Here is a 7590-nt window from a genome sequence, read left to right on the forward strand (position 1 = left end):
ATTGCTGAGTCATTTTATCTTGAGTGAGAAATTATGAATCAGATTAAATTTTAGAAGTATTGAAGAATATATCTCCATACATACCTAGTGTATTTATTATGGTGATATAATGAATGTTATTTAATTTATTTTTAAAACAAAAGCGTTTTATAATGTGATGCGTATTGCGCGTCAGAGCGCTAATCTGATGCCGCGCTATGACGCCGAATTGTATTCTACTACGTGACACTGGCTTTATTAGATAGATATGCGTACTTAGTGCGCGTCAGAGCGCTAATCTGACACCGCGCTGTGACGCCGAATTGTGTTTTTCTACTTTATAAGGGTTTTGTTAGATAGAACGCGTACTTAGCGCGCGTCAGAGCGCTAATCTGATGCCACGCTATGACACTAGGTCAGATTTTTTAGGGTAATATACCGCGAAGTACAACACAAGACGGCGAGTCACCGCTTCGTCAGACGGCGCTCTGATGCGCGATAAATACGCCATCCATTATAAAACGCAAAGGTGACTAGTTAGTCGACTAGTAGTTAGTCTACTGATCTGATCTACCAACGCACATCCCAAAAACTGTAACGATCTGGCTGAAATTTGAAATGCAGATAGTCACTATGACGTAGGCATCCGTTAAGGTACAATTTTTATAAATCCCCACCCCAAGAAGATGAAAGTTTGTACCATGAAAATTAATTTTGACCACGCGAGCGAAGCTGCGGTCAACAGCCAGTTGTAATATAAAATAGACTGCGTGGTTTCCTTGCAAACAAGAGCTCATCTAAAGTTCAGATTAATATAGTTTCAGTATACAGGAAGATGGTATTAATCTCAACGAGTGGACCCTTTATCGTCGGTTCATTGCACTCTATAAGCTCTCACGGTAGACCGTTGTAACATACTAGGCTATTACTACCCTCATAATTAGCTGATTTATTAACGTCTTTTTAGTTTTTTAAGAGTTAATAATTTTATAGTAGGTTTCAATTGGATTGAATCATTCTATTGGTAGAACACACAGCCTCTCTTAGATATGGTAATATTCAGCTTCACGCCATATCATGTTTACATTCGAGAAAAATATTAAAACACGCTTTAATGATCGAATCAACTAAATTATCTCAGTTGATCTTAAACAGTAATAGAGTTTATATTGAATCTATCCGTTTAAAATGTGTTACAATCGAATCTAAAAAAGTATTTTAAACACAAACATAAGGAAGAAGCTAATAGAAGCATAGTATTTCCTTGTGTTTGATTTTACGTGAGTATTATACATTTAGAAATTAAGAATTTTTTAACGGATTTAAAAGGCGATTTATTCATTATATAATTAACCCGACGTTTCGAACACTTTACAGCGAGCGTGGTCACGGGGAGACACTTAATAATATAATGAATAAATCGCGTTTAAAATTCGTTAAAAAGTTTTTAAATTTCTAATAGAAGCATGTTAAAGAATAAGCTTAGAAGCAGACCGAACTAAAAAATATATAGAAATTAGCATACCCGGCCACGCATTGCTGTGGCTGTGGCTAAATTTATTGTTAATTATAAATTATTGGGATAATTAATCGAAATAAAAACTATCCTATATCTTAAGTTGGACCAAATTACACGTAAAATGCCAAATTTCATTGAAATCGGTTGAGATGGTGAAGAGTTCATTGGGAATATACAACGTTTAACACTGGATTTTTATATATTTATTTATTTATTTATCTTTGGGAAACAAACAATACAATTATTATTCTTATAGATTATAGACATATACAATACACATATCAGCAAAATTTCCACTAAAAATTAAATACTTTAAATATAAAGACATATTCAGTCGCATACGGAATATAAAGGTTACAAAAAAAGACATAGAAATCACATGCATGAGTACAGTTTAAACTTAAAATTCACAATTACAATTAATTATTTTTCGAATTTTGTTTTCGTAAGTTTTTAAGCTTTCAGAAAAAATATCAAGGTCGCTGAAATTATTATTATAATTTTTACAAACACGATATAAATATGTATTTCTAGCGAAATTTGATTTAATATCAAATTATATAAGATATATTATAGCCAAAAAGTAAAAAAAAAAGTATTAATGTTTTTATTTCTAAAGTTAGTGTGGTGAATATAAACACAATGATGTATTATTATATACTTTAAATGCAATAAAAACGTGTTCCGGGAGTCAACCTGAAATTTCTTTACAAATTGGAGGGCAATTGAACTTGACAAGACTGATCAATCAGATCCATTTCAACTGTCCCCCGCAAATGTTGCCGTCTGCTTCATACCCCACACCCCTCTATATAAGCCTGTACTATAATAGTTTGTATGATTAATGGGTATTTAAGATGAGAAATTATTTTTGTTGAGGAGTTTTTTTCACCACCGCCCATGAACATTCGCAGAGGTGCCTCTGTGGATGCGCTTTTAAGGAGTAAAGGAAAGGATTGACGACTAGAAAGAAGGAATTGACTAGGACGGGTAAAGAAAAGGAAAAATGTCTTAAAAAGTAAGAAGATGTAGTTTTTTTTTCAGTAATTTTAAAAAACTTACTAGGGATATTTTTTGAAGGAAGAGTAGTAAGTAGAAAAATAATAGATTTTTCCAAGATAACTAGATACAGGTGCCAAAAAAGATAGGCCGGGTATCTTTACAAACCCCTACTAACATTATACACACAAAAGTCACTCTGTTTGCCTGTCTGTCTGTCGTTTCTTCACGTCTAAACTAATCAACTGATTCGGATAAATTTTGGCAACATAGTTTGGGACCCGATAAAAAAACATAGAATAGTTTTTGTCCCGGGGGTCCGTGGGAACGTGAACTACTTGAGGTCGAAAGGAAAAGATAGACATCAATAACTTTGATAACGCGAGCGAAGCCACATGTGTAAAGCTAATTTATTATTGATATTTGAGAAACATAAATCATCAGAATCTACCCGCGTTTACCCAAAAGAATAATAGCTACAGCCTACGTCACTTTTATTAAATAGAAAATATAAACAATTATTAAAAAGTAAAGTAGTTATTGACAGTAAATAGTTTGTTACGAACAAACTCACAAACAATATAATCTGCTCTTTACAATTTTAGCTGAAATACAAAAAGAAAATGTCGAGCTTATTCTACGTAACACCCCAAAATATAGGACCCTTCGTCTTAAAGTGAACCTGTCTATTAATCATTGGATGAAATTTCTTTTTCCCCTCATCTGTTTACAGGAAAATCTCTTTTAAAAATATTAAGGTCATAAGACTAAAGATTGCGTGCAGTTATATTAATAAATATTATTGTATATTGTAGAATATATGTATATACTCATTTTTAATATGAATTCTATATCATTTAAATACATTTTTTATTTGAGATAGATGTTAAATAAATAGCAATTATAGTGGGAGTCAAGCACGTTTCATGAATTGGGCCTTTACATGATTCAGTCTAACAGAAAAATATTAATAAATCAAATTCTTTTACATTGTTAAATCGTTTTATTCAAAATAACTCAATATCTAAATACAACGTACAATCTTACAATCACAGCCTTTAAACGGTCTATTTATAGCCTGAATCGCGTGACATTTAATCAGAAAGCAGATATTTGAAACGAATGAAACGCCCAATTTACCAGATCGCTTGTGGATTCGTAATGACAGTTAAGACATGAAACAATGACGTGCCTACAGCGTTTTGACCCCGAAGGATCTAGACCCAATTTAGTAATTAATGAGAAGTAACGTAAATATGAATGATTAATGAATAGCGTTTGAGGTGTTGAATTTGTATCAATATAAATATACTAGCTGCGCCCCGTGGTTTCACCCGCGTAAGTCCGTATCCCGTAGAAATATCAGGATAAAAAGTTATGTTATACCAGTTGTCCAGTTGTATACGTACCAAATTTCGTTGCAATCGGTTCAGTAGTTTTTACGTGAAAGAGTAACAAACATCCACACATACATACATTCATCCATACTTAAAAATCTTTCGCGTTTATAATATTAGCAATATTAATCACTTGGAGAGGGTTCAGTAAAGAAAGGATTTGATAATTAAAGAAAACCTAATATTCATTTTTTATCTATACGGTAATCTAGTAAATTAGAAGACTACATAACTGTTCCCTTAACAGCTCACGCAGCATATTATATATAGTTACGATTTCTATGTTACGATCGAGTCGAGAGCTTTCAGTATTATGAGCTGTTAAAAGGTTATGATATGTAAGATGCAAGACTAGTAAAAGAAGTAATCTAGGGTCCACAATACAGTGAATATTAGATACTAATACTATAAAGTTGAAGAGTTTGTTTGTTTGAACGTGCTAATCGCAAGAACTACTGGTCCGTTATGAAAAATTCTTTCAGTTTTAGATAGTCCATTTATTGTGGAAGGCTTTAGGCTATATATGTACCACGGGCGAAACCGGGGCGGAACGCCGGGATAAAATAAATTGTCTGAGGAATTAGTGATGCTTTACAACTACCTTTATTAATTAATTTAATAATTGTACTTGTAATAAGTGAAAATATTTGAAAATGATTTAAAAAGCCTTCAAATAAACAGTCAACTATTCAGTATATCATAGGATATTATGTCAATAAGAAATGTTTCATGATATCCCATTAGTTAAAATGATGCGTTTAGAAATTATGTTATCATTTATAGTTTAAAGAGTCAATGTAGTGCATTGAAAAACAAAACTTAGAATGCCATGATATGGTTTTTCTGGTTGATTCTATGAGGAATTATTTAATCTTGGAAGGTACACAGCACATAAAAATGTACATTATTGTAAATGATGATATACACATAGTTATTAAAATTACAGAATCAAGTCTGTAGTACTGGTTTTTATATTTGACTACGACCCCATTAATCAAGCAAGGGAAGTTTCAGAGATTTTTGCACGTTCCGATATATTTCTTTGTGCTGGCTCTCTCTTTAAGGATAATTTGTTAAAAAAATTTCCTCCAAGTTTATTTGAGTAAGCGGATTTTCTTATACACAAAACAAAGTCCAACAAAACATAGCAAAGTGGTAACTAGTAACTCGCATAATATCAAATTGTGCAACCCCAAAGAGGTATTCAAACATGGTGGGCATTAAAAGTTACCCCACGCACGGGATCCTGCCTCCTTCACGTCAGTTGTGTCCCGGACACGGTAGGGTGCGGTTGTGTTGTGTATTATATCGGATTTCTATCTGTGAATGGTAAGAAATTTGCATTTAAGAGTATTGGATCGCTATTGAGGTGAAATTAGGTTTTTATTGTGTTCATCTTAATATTGTATCGTGTTTCCTTGAATGTTATTGCTGATAATATGTATGGGTGCAAATAAAAGGCGTTTGGATGTATGAAATGAAGCAATTGACATGCAAGTTATGCTCCATATTCAGTTTTGTTTAAATGATTTATTTTATTCCATCTTTTCTGAATAAGGGTTTGTAGCATCAGTCAAAGGTTCTGTGCTCGGCTGAGACATTGCATTGTACTTATTTAGGTATAGCTATTTATAAAGATTTTCTTAAACAATTGATAAATTAACTTAGTCCTTATATACAACTAGACGCTCGTCCCGGCTCCGCGCGGATATCAAGATTCCTGTTATATCCCAAGGGAGCATTTAATCGGGATGAAAAGTATCCTATCACTCACCTCATACACTGTCTATATACCAATTTTCATCAAATCCGTTTATTAGTTTCAGTGTGATTGACGGACAAATATCCAAACAAACAAAGTTTCACATTTGTATATAGTGCGATAACAAATAATACATGTAGTGTGAAGTGTGATTGCTATGGGTACTTTAAAGTTTTATGATCTGGCAACAAATTTAATCATTGTCTGATTTTCCTATTGACTAGATTGAATATAGATTAATAAACGACTTGTTACCTTTGCATAACCTATCCTAATAATATAAAGTTGAAGATTTTGTTCGTTTGAACGCGCTAATCTCAGGAAATGTTGGACCGATATTAAAAATTCTCTCACCTTTGGTTATGAACGTCATCCCTGAGTGCTAGGCTTTATATGGGCGGAGCTAAAGCCTCTCTAGTTTGGGTATGAAATATGAATGAGATAGTTTATTTGCTTGTTTGAATATACGCGTCAAGTGAGCATGAATAAAGTTTTTACGTTATTGTTTGTCATCCTGTGATTAGTTAGGTCATAAAAATTTATACTACCATATAAAGTTTAAGAGTTTGTTTATGTGAACACTCTTATCTTAGGAACAATTAGTACGAATTTAAAATTTTCTTTTTGTGTTGAATGAGTCCAATTATTGAGGATGGCTATAGGGTATATAATACCATGTACAACATGAGTGAATCCACAGGGCACGGCTAGTCTAATTGATTTTCTTGGCTTATATAAAAACGACAAGATGACAGATATTCAGTGACTATTTAAATAAAGTGATATATAAAAAGCAGTGGTGGCTCAGTGGTGAGAACCTCGGACTTCAAAATCGATAAGTCGGGGTTCGAGACCGGGCGAGCGTGCAGGAAATAAATTGAAAAAAAATTTTTTCAATTTATCTGCGCATGTGGATAACATCACCACTGCTTAAACGGTGAAGGAAAACATCGTGAGGAAACCGGCATGTCCAAGAATTAAAAGTTCGACGACATGCGACATCTGCCAACCCGCACTTGGCCAGCGTGGTGGATTATGGCCTGAACCCTCATAGGAGGCCTGTGTCCCAGCAGTGGGAACATATATGGGCTGATGATGATGATGATGATGATGATTTAAATAAAGAATTTAAGTTATTAATCGAAGTAAATCAAACTACTTAATTTGATTTAGTTCAATTAAGTAGTTTCGGTGGTTAGGTTAGAGTCTATTCAACTCTTTTTTTTTTTATATCACAGTCGGCAATGGAGCTGGTGGATCGTCTGATGGTAAGCGCTACCACCGCCCATGAACATTTGTAGAAGCGTAAAGGCGATTGCAGACCTTACGCCTCTACAAATGGATCGCCGACTTTAAATTGGGAAGGGATTAAGAAAGGATTGGCGAGAGGAATAAAGGAAAGGACTGGGAAGGGGAAGCAAAAGGATATAGGCCTCCGGCTCCCCCACTCACCGAACGAAACACAGCAGTATGCTATTTCACGTGGTCTTCTGTGGGGGTGTGGTACTTCCCCGGTGCGAGCTGGCCCAATTCGTGCCGAAGCGTGCTCGACTACCACATACATAAACTCCAGAAAGACTGTTCTTTCTGACTATTTAACTCTGTTCTACGCTATACTCCGTCCGTCTACTAAATTCTGTCCTATTCTACACTCTACCCGTCTACGAAACTCTATCCAACTCTACACCCTACACCCGGTCGGAAAACTACTGAATTCTATCCCACTCTACCCTCTCTCCGTCTACTAAACTCTATTCTACATTACATTCCATCCGTCTTAAATAAACTGTATCTTACTCTATGCTCTATCTACAAAACTCAAGAGTAGATCTCTATACTCCATCCGTCTAGTAAACTCTATACTACTCTACACCCATTCCGACTACTAAACTCTATCTCACTCTATATTTCTCTCTTTCCGACTACTAAGCTCT

General features: G+C 34.4%; 1 protein-coding gene across 1 annotated transcript in view; it reads left to right on the forward strand.

The window, feature by feature from the left end:
- The first annotated feature begins 5164 nt into the window (after positions 1 to 5164).
- LOC119836029 (neuromodulin) overlaps positions 5165 to 7590 on the forward strand; it is an 89560-nt gene continuing 87134 nt past the window's right edge. Inside the window, exon 1 of the mRNA XM_038361198.1 lies at positions 5165 to 5223. The gene's annotated coding sequence lies outside the window, so the exon portion shown is untranslated. The remainder of the gene's footprint in view (positions 5224 to 7590) is intronic.

Source organism: Zerene cesonia, chromosome 22, assembly GCF_012273895.1.
Source record: "Zerene cesonia ecotype Mississippi chromosome 22, Zerene_cesonia_1.1, whole genome shotgun sequence".
Lineage (NCBI taxonomy): Eukaryota > Metazoa > Arthropoda > Insecta > Lepidoptera > Pieridae > Zerene > Zerene cesonia.